This window comes from Nannospalax galili, unplaced genomic scaffold, assembly GCF_000622305.1.
Source record: "Nannospalax galili isolate Female #2095 unplaced genomic scaffold, S.galili_v1.0 scaffold717, whole genome shotgun sequence".
NCBI classification, from domain to species: Eukaryota; Metazoa; Chordata; class Mammalia; order Rodentia; family Spalacidae; genus Nannospalax; species Nannospalax galili.
Genome location: NW_008339763.1, coordinates 307,378 through 328,577, shown reverse-complemented (window position 1 = coordinate 328,577; position 21,200 = coordinate 307,378). Strand labels below are relative to the sequence as shown.

Below are 21,200 nucleotides of genomic sequence, written 5' to 3'. Positions count from 1 at the left end.
TTATTTTGATATATCACAGTGAAAGATTTATCGTCCTCTTTTTTTTTTTTTTTTTTTTTTTTTTTAAAAAAAAAAAAAAAAAAAAAAAAAAAAAAAAAAAAAAAAAAAAAGATGTCTCTAATGAAGAAAGACAAGAAAAAAGCTACAGTACCCTTTGAGCAGCCCTGGAGCCCAAGGCCAGGCTGCATGCCAGAAAGATCAAGGAAACTACCCAAACTAGGAAGCAGGCCTTTAGTTACCCAGGGTTCCTTGATGGGGAGAACAGGAGGAAGTCCTTGTCCCTTCATCCATGTTCCATGGCTTAGAGGTGATAAGGTGACCAGGTTTGGCAAAAAAATCAAAATACACAAGAAGAAAGTAGGGGCCCATTCGTGACAGCCTTCTGTCAGAGACACTGGTTCTGAAAAGCCAGATGTTCTGTAGTAAGCTTGGAGAAGAAAGGTAAGGAACAGACAGATTTGGGAGTCTTAGGCAACAATGTGGGATGAAGAGTACTTCCTAGGCCATGCAAGCTCTCCAGGGCCATAGAGGGCAGCTTAGGGAAGGAAATTAAAAAAAAAAAAAAAGCAGTTATGTAGCCAGACTTCATCCCAACAGGAGGTGACTGTGGTCCAAGGAAGCAGAAAATAGACTCCAAGAAATGGGTTTATTCAGGAGCCAGCACAGAGGAGGAAGGAGCACAGGGTACAGGAGACTCTCTAGAGGAGGCCTAGACAGGCTCAGAGGCACTACTGGATAGAAGTGTGCCCGAGGACTAGGTCAGCTAAGCAGGAGGGGGCACTGAACCACACACAATAGGATGTTAGGATGTGTCCCCAGTTTAGCCAGGGGGTTACTGCTGGATCTGAGAGCAAAGCATAGAAAGTGGTTTCTCAAACTTACAGGTAACTTCAAAAACTGCCTCTTCAAGGCTGGAAAGATGGCTCAGTGGTTTAGAGCACTGACTGCTCTTACAGAGGATCTGGGTTCGATTCCTAGCACCTACATGACAGCTAACAACCATCCTTAACTCCAGTTCTAGGGGAATTCAACGCTCTCTTCTGACCTCCATAAGCATGGCACAGATGCACTTAACATGCAGACAATATGTTCATAAACATAAAAAAAACTAAAATATTAAAAAAATAAAACTCTCTCCTGATTTAATGGCCACCTAGAGTGACTGAAAGGCCCACCATGGCCCACAGAAAGACAGCTGCCTCACAGCATGGTGCCAGACAAAATCTTCAACACTAATAGTACTATATTCAAGTCAATAGAGTTAGAAGATTGATCTCTAGTGTCTTTCCCCCAAAGTGGTCAAGGGATGGGCTTTTGTTTTTGTTTTTTTTTGAGACAGGGTCTCCCTGTAGCCCCAGCTGTCCTGGAACTCACTATGTAGACCAGGCTGGCCTTGAACTCATAGAGATCTGCCTGCCTCTGCCTCCCAAGTGCTGGGATTAAAGGCGTGTGCCACCATGCCCGGTGATGGGTTAGTTTTTTAATCTTTCAGACCGATTTTCATGTGCGGCTAACATGGAAATCCACTAACAGACAAAATAGAAACTAAGGCAAAAGGCATAGTGGCATACACCTATAATCCATTACTCAGGAGGCTCAGGCAGAAAGATCATGAAGTTCAAAGCTAGTCTGAGCTATAAGAGACTTTGTCTCAAAACAAAACAAAACAACAAAAATAAACACATTAACAGGACACTTGGCTTACCTTCTTAGAAAGAGCTACTACAGGGGCTAGAGAGATGGCTCAGCAGTTAAGAGCACTTACTCCTCTTCCAGAGGACCCAGGTTCAGTTCCCAGTATCTACATGGAGACTCACACCTGTCCTTAACTCCAGTTCCAGGGGATCCGACACCCTTTCTGGCCTCTGAGGCACCAGGCATGCACATACATGGTGCACATACATACAGGCAAAACACTCTTACACATAAAAAGAAACAAAAAAGAATGAATAGTACATGTTCCAGTCCTTTCTCTCTGTTGTGATGATCAGGAATTATTAATACAGTGAAGGGCATACATTTTTTATCCAACCCGGCAATCCTAGGACAAATTCAGTTCAGGTATTCAGCCCAGCCTCTCATTTTTATTGCTAGATTCAATTTGTTAATGCTCTCAACATTTTAAGAATTTTTATATCTATAGTATTGAGGAATACTGGTTCTTTATTTTTCTCCTCTATATTTTTTGAACAATCATTTATTGTGTACACTTGCAAGAGGGCAGCAGGATGAGTAGTAACTGGAGTACTATCTGCAGCCCATTTTGATTTGTGAGACAGGACCTGGCTACATAGCCAAGATTGGTCTGGAACGTGCTGTGTATCCCAGGCTGATCTCAAACTTAGGATCTTCCTGCCTCCATTTTTGAGTGCTGGGATTATATGACTGGGCTACCATACTCAACCATGTTTTCTTTCTTTCTTTCTTTCTTTCTTTCTTTCTTTCTTTCTTTCTTTCTTTCTTTCTTTCTTTCTTTAAATTTATTTATTTTGCCACGTGTGGTGGCATACGCCTTTAATCTCAGCACTTGGGAGACAGAGGCAAGTGAATCTCTGAGTTCAATGCCAGCCTGGTCTATATAGGGAGTTCTAGGCCAATTGTGGCTACAGGGAGACCATGTCTCAAAAAAATTTTTTTAAATTTTATGTGTATGAGTATTTTGCCTAGTGTGGTGTACCTAGTGTAGGTATACCACATGCATGCAGTGCACATGGAGGCCAGAGAAGGGTGTCAGATCACCTGGAACTGGATGGTTGTTAGCTGCTATGTGGTTATTGAGAATTGAATTCAGGTCCTCTACAAAACTAGCCAGTTTTCTTTTTCTCTTTCTCTTTTCTTTCTTTCTTTCTTTCTTTCTTTCTTTCTTTCTTTCTTTCTTTCTTTCTTCCTTCCTTCCTTCCTTCTCTCTCTCTCTCTTTTCCTCTCCCTCTTCCTCTCTCTTTCTTTTTTGTAATTTGAGACAAGATCTCCCTATGTACTGGCTGGTCTGAACTTGCTGTATAGACCAAATAACCTCAGACTCACAGAGATCTGCCTGTCCCTGCTTCCCCAGTGCTGGGAACTGAACACAGGTCCTCTGCAAGAGCATTCAGTGCTGTTAACCTCTGAGCCATCTCTCCAGCCCCATATTCATTCTTTTTTTTTTTTTTGAGACAGGGTCTCCTTCCAGCTGGCCTTGAACTCACAAAGATCTACCTGCCTCTGCCTCCTGAGTGCTATGATTAAAGCCCTGTGTCACAACACGCGGCTCCATATTCATTCTTAATAAAGTGCTAAGCAAACAGAACAAAAAGACTTCCTCAACCTGCCAAAGGGTATATACATAAATCTATAGCTGTTTTCTACTGTATGGTCCAAGTCAGGCATAAAAATTGAAAAAGGAAAAATAAAACTATTCACAAAAAATAATAACATCCATAGAAAGTCAGAAGTGTTAAATAGTTAATACTGGGTAGGTATTAATGTTTAATCAATATTAGGGATGAATTTGGCAAAATATGTGCACTAAACACTACAAAGCACTAAGGAACTTCCTGCCACTCTAATTCAGTTTGCAATCAACTACATGGTGGAAGGAGAGAACCAATTCCTGCAAGTTGTCCTCTGACCTCCACAAGTGTATTGATACATATATAAATAAATAGATAAATGCAATTTTAAAAAGAAAAGAAAAAAAGGCTCTGCTCCTCCCTATTCCAGAAACAACCACATCTTCATATGCAGTACCAGACGAATCCCCGAGACACCATGGTGAACATCAGAGTGAACAGATTTGGCTATACTGGGTGCCTAGTCACCAGAGATGCCTTCAACTCTGGCAAAGGAGATAATGCTGTTATCAATGATCCCTTCATTGACTTCAGTCTACATGTTCCAGTATTATTCCACCTTTGGCAAGTTCCACAGCACAGTCAAGGCTGAGAATGGGAAGGACATCTCCATCTTCTAGGAAGGAGCAAAGTTCTTACTGTTCTAGTTTGTTTTTCCATTGCTGTGACAAAACACTCTGACCAATACTAACTTTTGGGAGGAAACGGTTTATTTAGCTTACATCTCCCAGGTCACAGTTCATCAGGGAGCCCAAGGTAGGAACTCAGGGGACGAACCTGGAGGCAGGAGCGGGAGCAGGGACCATGGAGGAACACTGCTTATTGGCTTGCTCCCCTGACCCCTGCTCAGCCTACTTTCCTTTTTTTTTTTTTTTGGTCTTTTTGAGACAGGGTCTCCCTGTAGCCCCAGCTGGCCTGGAACTCACTATGTAGACCAGGCTGGCCTCGAACTCACAGAGATCCACCTGCCTTTGCCTCCCAAGTGCGCCACCATGCCCGGCTCAGCCTGCTTTCTTATGCAACACAGGCCCACCTGTCCAGGGGGTGGCACTACCCACAGTGGGTTGGGCCCTCCCACATCACTCAACAATCAAGAAGATGCCCCATAAACATGGCCACAGGCCAGTTCAATAGAGGGAATTCCCCAGATGAGGCTCGCTCAACCCAGGTGTGTCAAGTTGACACTAAAGCTATCCAGCACACCTACCAACATCAAATGGAGCGATGCTGGTGCTGAGTATGTTGTAGAGTCTACTGGTGTCTTCACTACCATGGAGAAGACCAGGGCTCACTTGAAGGATGGAACCAAAAGGGTCATCATTTCTGCCTCTTCTGCTGATACCCCCATGTTTGTGGTGGGTAAGAACCATGAGAAGTATGACAACTCACTCAAGATTGTCATCAATGCCTCCTGTACCACCAACTGCTTAGGCTCCCTGGTGAAGGTCATTCACAGCAACTCCGGCATTGTTGAACCTCATGATCACAGTCCCTGCCATCACAGCCATCCAGAAAACTATGGATGGCCCCTCTGAGAAACTGGCGTGATGGTCATGAGGCTGCCCAGAACATCATCCCTGCATCTACTGGCACTGCCGAAGCTGTGGGCAAGGTCATCCCAGAGCTGAAAGGGAATCTCATTGGCATGGACTTCTGTGTTTCTATCCTCAATGTGCCCATCATGGATCTGACCTGCCACCTGAAGAAAACTGCCAAATTCAATGACATCAAGAAGGTGGTGACACAGGCATCAGAGGACCCCCTGAAGGGCATCCTGGGCTATCCTGGGCTGTACTGAGGATAGGTAATCTCCTGAAATACTTTAACAATGATGCAATGACCACTTGGTCAAGCTCATTTCCTGTTATGACAATGAATTTGGCTATAGCATCAGGATTGTGGACCTCATGGTCCACATGGCCTCCAAGGACTAAGAAGCCCTGAACCACTCACCCAGCAAGAACATCTAGCCAGAGGAAGAGAGAGGCCCTTGGGTACAGGAAAATACCTATCCCGACTCAGCCCCCAACATACTGTTCCTTTCCCAGTTTTCATCCCAGACCCCCAGAAAAAGGGGAGGGGCATATAAGCCCTAGTCTCTTGAATACCATCAATGAAGTTCACCACACACACACACACCAAAAAAGAAAGAAAAGAAAAAGGGCTAGGAGTATAACTCAGTGGTAGAAGTGCTTGCGTAGCATATGACAAGACCCTTGTTCAATCTAAAAAGAAAAGAACAGGACAAATGCCAGATAGACATTGGATTGTACTCTTCCCACAACACTCTTCTCAACCACCAAACATACCTGCATGGAGCACCTGTTTCTTCCCAAGGCAGCAGTGCTGCCCCCAGATATAGATTGTTTTCCTCTGACCTGGCCCATGTTTCCACTCTGACCTTCCTGCCTAGAGCATTTTGGCACCAGCTCTGCAGCTACCTGTTTCTACAATCTTGACAGCCTAGACAGCACATGCAAGACTAAGTTCCTTCCTGCCAGTCAGTCTCTATGCTTTCAGCCTTCACTCCTCTATAACTGGATTTAACAATCTCTCAAAGAGCCAGTGTGGCAGCACACACCTGTGATCCCGGCACTCAAGAAGCTGAGGCAGGGAAGATCAAGGTCAGCCTGGACTTCACAGTGAAACCCTGCCTCAGAAAGCAAAGGGGCTGGAGAAATGGTTCAGCAGTTAAGAGCACTTGCCACTCTTGCAGAGGACCTGGATTAGGTTCCTAACACCTACATGCTGGCTGGCTAACAATCACTGTAATTCCAGTTCCAGGGAATCCAAACCCCTCTTCTAGCACCTGTTTGTACTGCATGCATGTGGTGCACATAGACACATTCAGGCACTCATATGCATAAAATAAAAATAAGTTTAATGGGGCTGGAGAGATGGTTCAGAGGATAAGAACACTGGTTGTTCTTGCAGAATCCCAGCACCCACATGGCAGCTAACAACTGTCTGTAACTCTTATCTGAGGGGATCTGACAGCCTCTTTTGACCTCCGAGGACATTGGACAACAGGGATGCACTTACCTCCATGCAGGCAATACACAAATACACATAAAAAATAAAAATAAGCTGGGCATGGTGGTGCACACCTTTAATCCCAGCACTTGGGAGGCAGAGGCAGGCAGATCTCTGTGAGTTCAAGGCCAGCCTGGTCTACATAGTGAATTCCAGGACAGCTGGGGCTACAGGGAGACCCTGTCTCAAAACAACCAAAAAAAATAAATAATAATAATAATAATAATAAAATTTTTTTAAAAGTTTAAAAAAATAAGTTTAAAAAGCAAAGGAAGGGGCTGGAGAGATGGCGCAGTGGTTAAGAGAACTAACTGCTCTTGCAGAGGACCCAGGTTCAATTCCCAGCACCCACATGGCGGCTATGAACCGTCCTTAACTCCAGTTCCAGGGGAATCCGACACCCTCTTCTGACCTCCATGGCACTGCATGACATAGGTGTGCTCACATACATGCAGGCGATACACTCATACACATAAAATAAAATAATAAAAGTTTAAAAAAAAACAAAGGAAAAAAGCACTCCTGAGGGCCACTACTTTATTAATAGTTCCTTAATTGTACCTTGCACATGCCAGGCCCCACTCATACCTAGATACCTGATTTCTACATGGAGACATCTCTTCAATCCTCTTTTCCTAACCCAAACCACACACCCTTTGAGACACACCTATCCTATGTGGGACTCTCATCTATGGATTGCTATTACACTATTTCAATAATTCAAATGCTTTTGATTATATGTAGCAGTAGCTCTTGTATTCTTGATGGTACTCATGATATCCTCCACTATTTTTTCTATTAATGCGTTCATTCATTTATTAAAAAAAAAAAAAATCTGTTGTGCTTATGTGTCAGTATTATACCAAGCTTGGGTAGAGAATGGTGAACAAAACTGACATGGTCTCTGACCTTACACTTTAAATGAGAAAAAGACAAATAAGTAAATATATAATTATAAATTCTTTTTTAAAAATATTTTATTATTATTATTCTTTATGTGTATGCATGTATTGCCTGCATGTAGGTAAGTGCACCCATGTCATGCAATGCCTGCGGAGGACAGAAGAAACTGTGGGATCCCCTGGAACTGGAGTTACAGACAGTTGTTAGTTGCCATGTGGGTGGTGGGATTCGAACCTGGGTCTTCTGCAAGAACAACCAGTGTTCTTAACCTCTGAGCCATCTCTCCAGCCTCAATTCTTATAACGTCTATAAAAGTAAGGAGTAGGGTAAAAAAAAATGGCTCAGTGGTTAAGAGCACTAGCTATTCTTGCAGAGGATCTGGGTTCAGTTCCCAGTACCCATATGGCGACTAACAACCATCTGTAACTCCAGTTCCAGAGGATACAATGCCCTCTTCTGACCTCCATGGGCACTACATGCATGTAGTACACTTAGATACACGCACACAAAACACTCATACGTATAAAACAAATCAATCAAATTTTATTTTTGTCTCTTTCTGTCTTTTTGAGACAGGGTCTCTCTGTAGCCTTAGCTGGCCTGGAACTCACTATGTAGACCAGGCTGAGATTAAAGGCGTGTGCCACCACGCCCGCCTGGCCAATCAAACAAATTTTAAAAAAAGAGTAAGTCCTCTGGGGAAACCCAGCAGGAAAGACCTATACTGAATTAAGTAAGGAAAGACATCATCTTCAAGCTGAGACCTCTGATTGGAGAAAGGCACCACCAGTACTTGGGGGTAAGGAGGTGTTCCAATGCTACTGTAAGAGCTCAAAAGCCTCAGAGGAAGTGTTAAGATGATAACTTTTGTCCTAGTACAAAAGCCAATAAAGTATTTTAAGCAGAAGAGTCACACGATATAATTTAAACTATAAAATGAGAGAACTAGCACCTGGACAGAGTCACGCTCTACATCCTACAGTGATCTAAACAGAGAAGGGCTCACTGTGTCATGCACAGCAGCCTGGATCTCATTAAAGGGCCCTCGAATCTGGGCCAAAGGCTTGACTCTGGACTCTCAGCTATAGGACTGACTAAGTAGAGGGCCAGAGTTGGCTTCCATACCTAGTACAGCCCACAGGGGGAATAGAAGCACCATAACTCTATCTGGACATACCCAGACCACTTGCCACCCAGGACTGATGGTCTCTGATCCCTCCCTTTGCCTGTATCCAGTCCTTTTCTCTGGTCCATCCTTCCAGACGCCACTCCCAGTCCTTAGGATTTTCTCACCAACAAACAGCAATTCTTGTTCTTTCTCAGCCCACATCCCTTCTGAATAATTCATGCATTTCTTAGAGTTTATTCATTCAGAAGGAAAAAGAAAATGGAAGCAGTCCATCATTCAATGAAGAGGTAGGTCATTAATAGAAATGAGGATTTCAACAAAGAAACCACTGCTAATTGTCTTAACTTTCCTTACAGAAAAAAAAGTCTATGTACAGATCACCATATGTAAAAGTACTATTCTTTAAATATACAAAAAAAAAAAAAAATGTCCTACTACTCCTGCTAATTTTTTCTTTTTGTTTTTTTGAGACAGGATCTCACTATGTTGCCCTGGAACTCTCTATGTAGACCAGGCTGGCCTCAAACACAAGAGATCTGCCTCCTGAGTGCCACTACACTTGGACCTCATACATTTTTTTCTCTTTTCTTTTTTTCTTTTTGGTCTTTTGAGACAGGCTTTCCCTATAGCCCCAGCTGGCCTAGAACTCACTATGTAGACCAGGCTGGCCTCAATCTTACAGAGATCTGCCTGCCTCTGGCTCCTGCCTCACGCTTTTTATAAATCTTCTTTCTAAGGTATCATGTTTTGGCAATCTCTGAAAGCATAGGTATGAGCATATATGGGTGTGAACATGCATACTTACACATGGGAAGAGTCCTCTATGCAGCCTTACTATGTCACAGTGACTTTCTGTGAAATATGGACTGCATACACAGTTCCAGAAGAGAAGATGGCTCTTAGTTTAAGATCTACATCCAGCGGGGCATGGTGGTGCATGCCAGAGGCAGGCGGATCTCTGTGAGTTCATATCACAGTGAAAGATTTATCGTCCTCTTTTTTTTTTTTTTTTTTTTTTTTTTTTTAAAAAAAAAAAAAAAAAAAAAAAAAAAAAAAAGATCTACATCCAACCAATTTGCCTTTGTCTCCAGACACAGAATGTTGAAGGCCCTTTCCTGTCCATGCTCAGAGCAGCCACCCAAGACCCTGCAACCAAATGAAATTTCTGGTACTCTTCTTACTAGCAGCACCTTGGAAACAGGGTCTCCTGCTCCTCAGAGACCCTGAAGTGACAACTGGCCTACCATGTACATCACAGTCCCATAGGGCTAGAGGGAGCACTCTCAGCACCACCTTTGGAACATGCATCAGTGTTAGCTTTCCATCGCTGGAAACACTGAATATAATGAAACACTGAAGATCATTAACTTATAGAAAATCATTGAAGGCTGGAGCAATAGCTCAGTGGGTAAAATGCTTGCCATACAAGCATGAGGACTTGAGTTCAGATCCCCAGAATCCACATAAAACTGGATGCAGTATAGCATACATCTCGGATCACAGTGCTCCTACGATGAAATAGGAGGCAGAGACAGGAGACTCTCCAGATAAATGAACAGGCTAGCTATCATGGTGTACTCAGCACCAAACAAAAAGAGATCCTGTCTCAAAAACAAGGTAAGCCAGAACCAACACCAGAGGTTGTTCTCTGATCTCAACATAGAAACAAATAAAAATGAGAAAGAAGAGAAAGACACACATACACACATGGTGGACCTACTGCTTTGGGCCTCTGGTTGGGGTGCTAGAAGGCAATGGTAGGATGTGTATCAGAGTAAACTGCTCCTATCAGGGTCTAGAAACTAAAAAAGAAAGACTTGGATGAGTCAGGATCCCAGAATCCCATTTGGAAATATGCATCCAGTGACCTAAGGATCTCTTATTAGGCTTCGCCTGCTAAAGGTCTCCCCCTCCAGTACTGCTACCCTGAGACTCAAGCCTTTTACGTATGGCTCTCTGAAGGACACTCAAGATCCAAACTACCGTGCAAACCAGGTGTGTGTGTGGGGGGGTCCTGCCACCATCACTTACTCCTGTACCATTATGGCCCATTATGTAAGCCTACACTCCCTCTCACTCTGAATCCACCCAAGGCTCCCAAAGCTCTTCAAGTGAAATGCCACCCTCTCCCCAGCTCCTCTTCTCCATGACCTTCCAGCCAGCCCAACATGTATTAGTCAGTGTCCAGTCTCTTGGCCTCAGGTTTTCGCTCCTTTTCCCCATGGTGCTCTGGATCCTTTGGCACACTTACATGTCAAAGCAGCATCTCTAGCTAACCCTAACCCTAGCCCTTTCCACATTTGCAGCTAAATACACACACAGCCAAACACAATTGAAGTCTCTACCTTACCTTATAAGCCCCACATCAGCCATGCCTGGGGCTGTATGAATACTCTTTCCAGCTCTTTATATTTCTCCGTCCAAAGCTGCTTCTTGACTCTTATTCTCTATTGAGAACTCCTTTCATCCCTTGTAAGGCAAGCATTAGACAAGAACTCCTATAGGTCATGTGGGCCAGCATACAACCTCCCCGTTTGCTTCCCAAACTAGCTTCAGCAAGCCTATCTTCTACTCTACCATTTCCTCTCCTCTCAGAATTATCACCCTTCTTCAGCAACCATTCTTTTTAAAAAAATTTTTTATTATTATTGTTTTTATTTTTTTGGTCTTTAAAATAGGGTCTCCCTGTAGCCCCAGCTGTTCTGGAACTCACTATGTAGACCAGGCTGGTCTTGAACTCACAGAGATCCGCCTGCCTCTGCCTCCTAAGTGCTGGGACTACAGGCGTGCATCACCATGCCAGGCCTATTTATTATTTTTTTTCATTTTATTTTTATTTTATGTGTATGTGTGTATTGCCTGCATGTAGGTAAGTACACCTGTGTCGTGCAATGCCTGTGGAAGTCAGAAGAGGCCACTGGATCCCCTGGGACTGGAGTTACAGACAGTTGTTAGCTGCCATGTGGGTGCTGAGATTTGAACCTGGGTCTTCTGCAAGAACAACCAATGTTCTTAACCACTTAGCCATCTCTCCAGCCCTATTGCCTGCATGTATTTAAGTGTACCCGTTGTGCAATGCCCATGGAGGTCAGAAGAAGGTGTCGGATACCCTAGAACTGGAGTTACTGGTGGGTGTTGGCCACCAATGTGGGTGCTAGGAACTGAACACAGGTCCTCTGGAGAATAGCCAGTGCTCTTAATCACTAAGCCATCTCTCCAGCCCCTAAAAAAATCTTGAAAAAAGCCAGGTGTGGTGGTACATCTCTGCTGTCTTCAGGTGCTCTATGCTCCCAGAAAAATTGAAGTTGGTGAGCTTTTCAGGGCTGCTCTTGCTCAGCCTGGACTCCTCTTCCCCACAGCTCGTATGCCTCCATCTCTATCTTTGGCTCCAGCTCTGCTCAAATTCACGATCTTTGTGAATGAGGCCCAAATAACTCTAGCCCTCCTCCATCATGTCTGCACTCTGGCATAGTTTCAACCCTGAGGATGTCAATAATGCATCCTCACTGTGACACCTCAGTACCTATGAGGTTTTCTGGACATACAAAACTATGCATTCAACACCCTGGAGTGAGGGCGGCTTAAATGTGATTGTGGTGCATAGGGAAAGCTCTGAACTCAGGACACCTGGGACTTGAATTCAAGCTCTTCCAACTAGCTGTGGGACCTGTATGGGTCACAACCTTCTCCAGCCTCAGTTCCTCATCTGTTACACAAGACCAGGAACACTGACCATATAGCCTATTCAGAGGAAGAGTATATGAAATGCAGGATGTATCCAGAATGGCATTTGAAATATACACGTTACAATGATAATAGGCAACATTTATCTTCAAAATACTCTTCTAGACTATATACACATTGACAGCATCTTCTGACAAGACAATGTTCAAACCACTGAGAGTGAGTTATACATTTCAGGGGAATCATATTTGCAGCCCCTCCCCACTTTTTTGAGTTAGAGTCTATGTAGCTCAGGTTGGCCTTGAACCTGGCCTCAAATCAGTGCTGAAATTACAGGGCATACACCACCATCCCTGCTCTATAACTTCCTCCCATTTTCATTACTATTTTTAAATTAATTATTATTATTTTTTTTTTGGCCAGGCGTAGTGGTACACGCCTTTAATCCCAGCACTCAGGAGGCAGAGGCAGGCAGATCTCTGTGAGTTCAAGGCCAGCCTGGTCTACATAGTGAGTTCCAGGACAGCTGGGGCTACAGGGAGACCCTGTCTCAAAAAAGACCAAAAAAAAAAAAATTAAAAAAAAATTTTTTTTCAAGACAGGGTCTCCCTGTAGCTGCAGCTGGCTCGGAACTTGATATGTAGTCTAAGCTGGCTTTGAACTCACAGAGATCCACCTGCCTCTGCCTCCAGAGTGTTAGGATTAAAGACATGTGCCACTATGCCTGGCTCCTCTCTTTTTTTAAACCTCCTCTTAGGATATTTTTTAAAAAGCTACTGAATTGCTGGGGGTGATGGCACATACCTTTAACCCCAGCACTCAGGAGACAGAGGCAAGGGGATCTTTGTGAATTCGAGGCCAGCCTAGTGAATCCAGGCCAGCTGTGGCTCCTGTCTCAAAAACACCAAAAAAAAAAAAAAAAAAAAAAAAAAAAAGCTGGGGAGGGGGGCTTATGCCTTTAATCCCAGTACTTGGGAGGCAGAGGCAGGTGGATCTTTGTGAGTTCGAGGCCAGCCTGGTCTACGTAGTGAGTTCCAGGACAGCTGGGGCTACAGGGAGACCCTGTCTCAAAAAGACAAAAACAAACAAAAAACAAAAACAAAAACACAAAAAAACACTACGGAATTATCAAATTCCTGAAAACTTGTAACTAGAAGATGGTTAGAAGCCAGATTTGTTTATCTCCCCTTTTTTTCCAGAAAGGATTTTCTTTAATGAATGCACAAAAAATGTAAAATGTAAAATTTAAATGTAAAATATTCAAAGGCGTGTGCCGCCACGCCTGACTGATTTATTTTTATGTTTATGAGTGTTTTGCCCACATGCATGTAAGTGCACCCATGCATGCAATGCTCATGGAGGCCAGAAAAGGGTGTCAGATACCCTAGAACTGGAGTTACTGGTGGGTATTGGCCACCAATGTGGATGCTAGGAACAGAACACAGGTCCTCTGGAGAATAGCCTGTGCTCTTAATCATTGAGCCATCTCTCTAGCCCCTAAAAAAAAAATCTTGAAAAAAGCTGGGTGTGGGGGCACATGCCTTTAATCCCAATACTCAGGAGGCAAAAGCAGGAAGATCTCTAAATTTGAGGCCAGTATGGTCTACATAGCAATTTCCAGGCCAGCAAGGACTATACATGAGACTCTGTCTCAGAAAATCAAAACCAATCAACCAACCAAGCAAACATACAACAGATGGATGGATGGATGGATGGATGGATGGATGGATGGATGGATGGAAGGAAGGAAGGAAGGAAGGAAAAAGAGAAAGAGTGGAGTGTGATCAAGGAAGACACATGGCATCAACTTAGGGCCTCCACACACATGCATATGCACTTGCACACAGATGTGAACACACAGTGAAAAACATCTGTAAATCATGTGTCTGACCAGGGACTTTTATCCTGAATATATAAAGAATATACAGCTCAGTAATAAAAACAACCAACTGAAAAGTGGGCAGGGCTGGGAGTACAGGTCAGTGATAGAGCACATGTTTAGCTTGCACAAGGTCCTGGGTTCAAGCTTCAACACTGAAAAAAAAAAAAGCTGGGCATGGTCGCACATGTTTGTAATCTCAGCACTTAGAAGGTAGAGGCAGAAGAATCAAAGTTCAAGGTCATCCTCAGCTATATACAGGAAGATTGAGGCCAGCCTGGGTTATGTGAGAGCCTATATTTAAAAAATTAATTAAATAAATGAACAGGAAAAACAGTAAAAAGAATTGGAATCTTTATATACTGCTGGAAGGGAATGTAAAATGGGGCAACTAATTTGAAAGGGTTTGGCATGTCCTAAAAAAATCTAAAAAGAATTAACATAGCAATTCTACTTCTAGGTATATAACTAAGAAAACTGAAAACATACTTGCATAAAAACTTAACCACAAATATAAAGAATTAGCATTTACATAATCACCAACAAATGGCGGCAACTCCAATGTCCGTCAATGGGTCAATACACAATATACGGTCTATCTCTCCCACGGATGCTAGCTGGCAGCAAAAAGGAGTGGAGTTCTGATAAATGCTGCAGCATGATGGGAAATAGGACCAGCATCCAAGACCAGGTAATAGTGCCAGTGCTGTGCAGCCCTTCTGGTCACCTTGGACACTCACCAGCTTCTTTCCCCACCACTTCACTTGCCTGCCCCACTGACGTAGCAAACAAAACTCTGTGCTTCCTGGTGGTCTCCATACTCACTCTTGGCACAATAGCCTGGGTGATGAATTAGTTGTACCATCTTGAATCAGCTCTTAGTAGTCTGATTGACCTCACCTGCCCTCTTCTGGGTCCTCTGAGCTAATACCCTATTGCTGGCTAAAACATGAGTCACTCCCCACCCCTATCCTTTCCTGTAGATCCCAGATTTGGTCTCATTCCTAAGAGGCTGGGCCTGACCCCTCACTTATACAGGTACCCAAGGTCTACACTCAGAGCCTCGTTCCCATCCTCTTTGTATGTACCACAGTGTGTAGGACTGTTCCTGTACCTAGACAGATAGGGGCTCCAATCTGCACTGCTAGCCCCCACTAACCAACTCTTACATTGCTATCTCCTTCCAAACCAAAGACCACAAGCACCCATGAGTGCTCATGCTAGGGGGAAATGAGCAAGTGCTGATAGCCAAGATTCTCAATGCCAACCAGCACTCTTCATATACCAAGCAGCTGGTGAATGTGAAACACAGTTTGTGGGATGTGTCTTGGGCCTCTATGAGGGCCACAGCCAAAAGGGCCACTACATGGACTCTGAGGGGCATTTGACAGCATTTCCCAGTCAGCTGTACAAGGTCATTGGTAGACAGCTAATGTTGATTTTGCAAATGACTTAAGATCTAAAATATATCAACCTGGGGAGCACAGTACTTCACTAAGGTTTAATATTTCATACAAAGGAAGTAAATGAATAAAGCTAGGGCTAGAAATCTGTTAAACCCTTGCTTCTGATTAACTGTGCCTTGACTCTGAAGTGGAGCTAGAGCTGAGACAGACTCCTCTTCAGGAGACAATCCCAGTTCTACAAGTTGTGAACAACTTCTGTGTTGACTTCCCAAGTGTCAGCTTTCCCATTCTCACGCTGGATACTCCACACACACAAAAGCTGCTGTCAGCAGACCTCATACTTGCTGGCTCTTTCCTGCTATCTGAGTAGCTCAGTGATTAATAGCCCTCCTTTAACAAGATCACCTATCCCTGGAAACCTCCCTATGAGTCTGCTTAGGACTCCAGGCTACTGCTAGCATCCATAGAGTATGAGCACAATACAATCCTGTGTCCCCCAACAGAAACCTAGCCTGTCTCCTTTACCTCAGGGTACCCCATTGGCAAGTGGCTGGTATACATCAACTGACCAGAAACTGAAAGTGGTGAGAGTAGGCAGGCCTGGAAAACAGAACTAGGCACTGGAATTTGTCAAGGCAATTGAGAAGCGCTGTCTCTGGGTAAGGCCTGGCCTACAAAGAACCCACATGAGGGTTTCTGAAACCCCACAGCACTACCCCTCCTAGTATTTAGAAACCAGAGCTGCTTCTAGTACTTCTGGTTAAAAGAACTAGGAATTTTCTTAGCACAGTCAAATTCTGAATATAAAAACAAAAGGTCAGCACCACTGCAGTTAAGTACAAAAACAATATGTAACGTTTAGGAAGCTACTTTACCTTGACTAGTAACACATGCAGCATACAATCTTTTGTACTAATATTACTGTGGGTTGGGGGAACGTGTGTAGGTTTGAGCACAATCCTGACTGCTGGGAGCATGCCTACCAGAGTCCCATGGAAGGGCAGAGAAGACTGTAACAGAAAACTAACAGCAGTATCCCAGGACAAAGATTTCTGTAAAGCTTAATTGCCAACTTGTCTAAAGAGTATTGGAGCCTCCAACAACCTAAAACAACAACAACAACAACAAAACAGCCAAGAGCCAAGCATGTTAGCACATTCCTTTAATCCCAGCAGTTGAGAGGCAGAAACAGGCAGATCTCTGTTTAAGTTCAAGGCCAGTCTGGTCTATATAGTGAGTTCCAGGTCAGCAGAGCTATATAGTAAGTAGCTCTCAAAACAAACAAACAAACAAACAAACAAACATCCAAGGAGCCATGAAATAGGTAATAAAAACAAATGGAGAAGAGGAAGCAGAAAAGAAGCTAGGAAGGTGCATCACACCTGTTATCCCAGCACTCACAGAGGAAAAGGAGGTTTTCTGTGAGTTTGAGGCGAGCCTAGGCTACAGAGTAAGTTCCAGGTCAGCCTGGGCTACAGTAAGGCCCTGTTTTTTTTTTGTTTTTTTTTTTAAAAAAAAAAAAAAAGGAGGGGGGGAAGCTGTGGAGAGATGGCTCAGCAGCTAAGAGCACTGGCTGCTCTTGCAAAGGACCTCGGTTCAGTTCCCAGCACCTACATGGCAAGTAACCTACGAATCAGTAACTTCAGTTTCTGGGAATCTGATGCCTTATTCTGGCCTCCGTGGGCAATGCATGACATGCGTGCACTTACATACATGTGGGCAAAACACTCATATACATAAAATATAAAGAAATTAAAAATTAAGATAGAAGAGGAAGAAGAGGAGGAGGAGGAGGGGAAGGAGGTGGCTGCGGCAGTAGCAGAGGTGGCAGCAATAGCTGCTGCCGCTGCCAAAGAAAAAGCAAAAAAGGGAGTTAGGGAGGTGGCTCAGTTGGTAAAGCCCTTGCCATGCAAGCATAAGGATCTGAGTTTGATCCCCAGCATCCATGTGAAAAAGTCAGGCACAGCAGTGCATGCCTGTAATCCCAGCACAGGGAAGGTGAAGACAGGAGGCTCTCTGGAGTTTGCTGCCAAGCCAGCCTAGCCAAATCAGTGAGTTCCAGATTTAGTGAGAGACTTTGTCTCAAAAAACTAAGGTAGAGAACAATTAAGGAAGAAGCCTGATGTAAACTTCTGGCCTCCACAGGCAGCATTTACACATGTGTGAACGCACACACAGACAGAGATATACGGAAGGAAAGGTGAAAAGAGATGGTAAAAATGGACAAAGACTGGAACTCCTCAAAGCCAGATGCAGGGCCTCACATCCATGCTAACACCTGGGTGACAGCTGTGCCTCCACACTTCACTTCTGTTTACACTACCATGGCTGCACATTGCTGTCTTAAAACCAGCCTGCAAAAAAGAAGTGTCTTGTAGCTAATCAGTCTCCTAGTGATAAAATTAATGTTTTTAATTTTTATGTACATATAACAGTTATTCATGGAATCCTCTGAAACTCAATCATGCCTTAGCCTTATAATAAACCTGACAGAGGACAGAGATCTATCTACAGATGAAAGCTAAGGCTCAGGTGGTTAAGTGATCATGACAAAATGCAACCCAAGACTTCAGCACCCAGGCTTGTGCTGCATCTACTGCAGTCAATACCCCAGAGACTGCTCAGGGACTGCTGCCTAGACACAGCCCTCAGTCTGCATCTACACCAAGGCCAGAGCCTTGTGACTCCCACTGTGGAATGTTTCCTTGAAAAGTTCTAGTCATTCTTGTTTTTAACAGCTCCACTGAGATATAATTCACATACCACACAATTCACCCATTTAAAGTATATAATTTTAGAGCTGGATGTGGTGGCACACTTCTTTAGTCCCAGCAGGAGACAGAGGCAGGCCAGTCTTTGTAAGATGGAGGCCAGCCTGGTTTATGCAGTGAATTCCAGGCCAGCTACAGGGAGACCCTGCCTCAAAAATAACTTCCCCCCGCCACAAAAGTGTATAATTTTAGTATCTTTGCAGATATGTGTGACCTTCACCACAGCCAATTTGAAGACATTTTTATTACCCTAGAAACCCCACACCTCTGTAGCTATCATTCCCTTGTCCTTGGCAACCACTAATATATTTTCTGTATGGATTTTCCTATTTTGGATTAAATGTAATGATACAAATGGTAATCATCAGTGCTACCCAGCTGTGAACGCTGTGAGCTATAGTAACAAGATATGCTCACTGGTACAATATTGGCAGGAATGTTACAGGAATAACCAAACACTTAGATTTAAGGCCCACTCCACAAGATGGAACGCATATCTGTCACTGTATAGTGGCCAAGAATCTGTGGCTGATAGATCAAAGATCCTAGGGGAGAGGCTACTACTATTAGTCTGCTAAATGAACACAGTATTAAACCAACTGGAGAGATGGCTCAGATCCCCCTGGAACTGTAGTTACAGATGGTTGTTAGCTGCCATGTGGGTGTTGGAAATTGAACCAGGTCATCTGCACGAGCAGCCAGTACCTTTAACTGCTGATCCACCTCTCCAACCCTACTTGGCAGTATTTTCAAGGTTCATCCATGTTCTAATATGAATCAGTAATTCATTTATTTTTATTGCCAAATAATATCCCATGCTTTGGATATATCACATTTTGTCCATCCATTCTTCTGCTGATGACACTGTGAGTTGCTCTACTTTTTGGCTACTCTGAATACTGCTGTCAAAATGTGTTTTCTTCTCTTTTTAAAATTTTATTTTTAATACATTTTAGTGTGATTGTGTGTGTGTGTGTGTGTGTGTGTGTGTGTGTGCGTGCGCACACATGCACATGCCATGGCACATGAGTGCAGATCAGAGGACAACTTTCTGGAGTTAGTTCTCTCTCTCTACCATATGGGTGCCAATGATCCAATTCAGATCATCAGCAAGCACTTTTACCAACTGAGCACCTCACTGACCCACGCTCTCTTCACTTAACAAACACAAAAGGTAATTTCCAATGGAGAAACTCATTTTTAAAATATAGACAGGTGCCAGGTGTGGTGGTGCACGCCTTTAATCCCAGCAATTGGGAGGCAGAGGCAGGCAGATCTCTGTGAGTTCAAGGCCAGCCTGGTCTACATAGTGAGTTCCAGGGCAGCTGGGGCTACAGGGAGACCCTGTCTCAAAAAGACCAAAAATAAAATAAAATATAGATAGGGGGTGGCCAGGCTTGGTGGCACATGCCTTTAATCCCAGCAGTTGGGAGGTAGAGGCAGGTGGATCTCTGTGAGTTCGAGGCCAGCCTGGTCTACATAGTGAGTTCAAGGCTAGCTGGGGCTACAGGGAGAACCTATTTCAAAAAAAGGCCTCCCCCCAAAAATAAAAAAATCTGTCTATCAAGATAGATAGATGATAGATAGATAGATGATAGATGATAGATAGACAGACAGACAGACAGACAGACAGATAGATAGATAGAGATAGGGACTAGAGAGTTGACTCAGTGGTAAGAGCACTGACTGATCTTCCAGAAGGCCTGGTTCAGTTTCCACAGGACAGCTAACCACCATCAGTAACTCCAGTTCCAGGGGATTCGATACCCTCTTCTGGCCCCTTTGAGTTTTCACCCATGTGGGGCACTTACATACATGCAGGCAAAACACTCATACACAAAAATTAAAATAAATATGTAAAAAAGAAAATTTAAAACAAAATATTGAGAGATAAATAATGGGAGACTAAATGACCAAAAGAAGTATAGAGTTAAAGACATTAAGAGATAAGAGAACATTATCAGAGTAACTGAAGAAATAGGTGGTGTTTCTCAGGAAGTATCTCTAGGCATGTTTACATAATTACAAAACTACCTATAGTTTCATTAATTTCACAAAATATTCACCAGCAGGGCTGCCTACATAAATTATGAACCATCCCCATATTGTATAACACCATGCAACCCTGGAAAAGAATGTACTGAAAATGTGCTGATATGAAATTACTTCTTAATACAATTAAAAGATGTAAGGGTCAGAAAACATTTTTAAAAGGTCTAGGAAAAGCCAGGCATGGTGGCATAGGTCTTTAATCCAAGCACTCTGGAGGCAGAGGCAGGTGGGATCTCTGTGAGTTTAAAGCCAGCCTGGTCTACATATTGAGTTCCAAGCCATCTGGGGCTACAGGGAGATTCTGTCCTAAAAGACTCGCCCCCCCCCCCCGCCAGGTTCTCAGGCTCCCATAAGAAACCAGGAGGTATTACAGAGCACTTGCATCACTTCCTTGTCATGTGAATACCTCATCTGTTCAAAATATTAATAATTAAAATGAAATTTTAGGAAGCAAAAATAAAGCATACATAAGGAGAGCAAACAATTTAAACTTCAGAAGCAAGAGAAAAGATGGACCCTAAAAAAAATGGGAGGTTGGAGAGATGATTCAGTGGTTAAGAGCACTGGCTGCTCTTGCAGAGCACCTACATGGCAACTAACAACTCTTAGTTACCTCTGTGGGCATTGCACAACACAGTGCACTAATACACATGCAGGCAATACACTCATACACATAATAAAGATAATAAATTAAATATTGTTAAAAGACAAACCCAATTAGTTAGAAGCAGCTAATATGGGAGAAATGACAGTCACTCCACTCCTTTGACCCACTTGTCAATAGGACACTCTGAGGACACTCACAGCCCAAACCCACCCATCTTTACTAACACAAAGGCTAGATGTAACCAAGACATCAAAATGCATGTTTTACAGGACACACACCTTTAATTCCAGTACTGAGAGGCAGAGGTAGGATGGATCTCTTTGAGTTCAATTTAAGCCAGCGAGGGCCATACGGTGAAACTCTGTTGCCGGGGGGGGGGGGGGGGGGGGGGAAAAAGGTTTTTTGTT

At 43.5% G+C, this 21,200-nt stretch overlaps 1 protein-coding gene and 2 pseudogenes across 4 annotated transcripts in view; 2 read left to right on the top strand and 1 right to left on the bottom strand.

Moving 5' to 3' along the window:
- Nucleotides 1–3,949, top strand: part of LOC103735300 — a 6,492-nt pseudogene extending 2,543 nt beyond the window's left edge.
- The window catches only part of Arhgap39 (Rho GTPase activating protein 39), a 105,920-nt gene that overhangs the window by 77,306 nt on the left and 7,414 nt on the right, over nucleotides 1–21,200 (bottom strand). The gene's annotated exons all lie outside the window — the stretch shown is intronic.
- LOC103735299 lies at nucleotides 4,582–5,127 on the top strand (annotated as a pseudogene).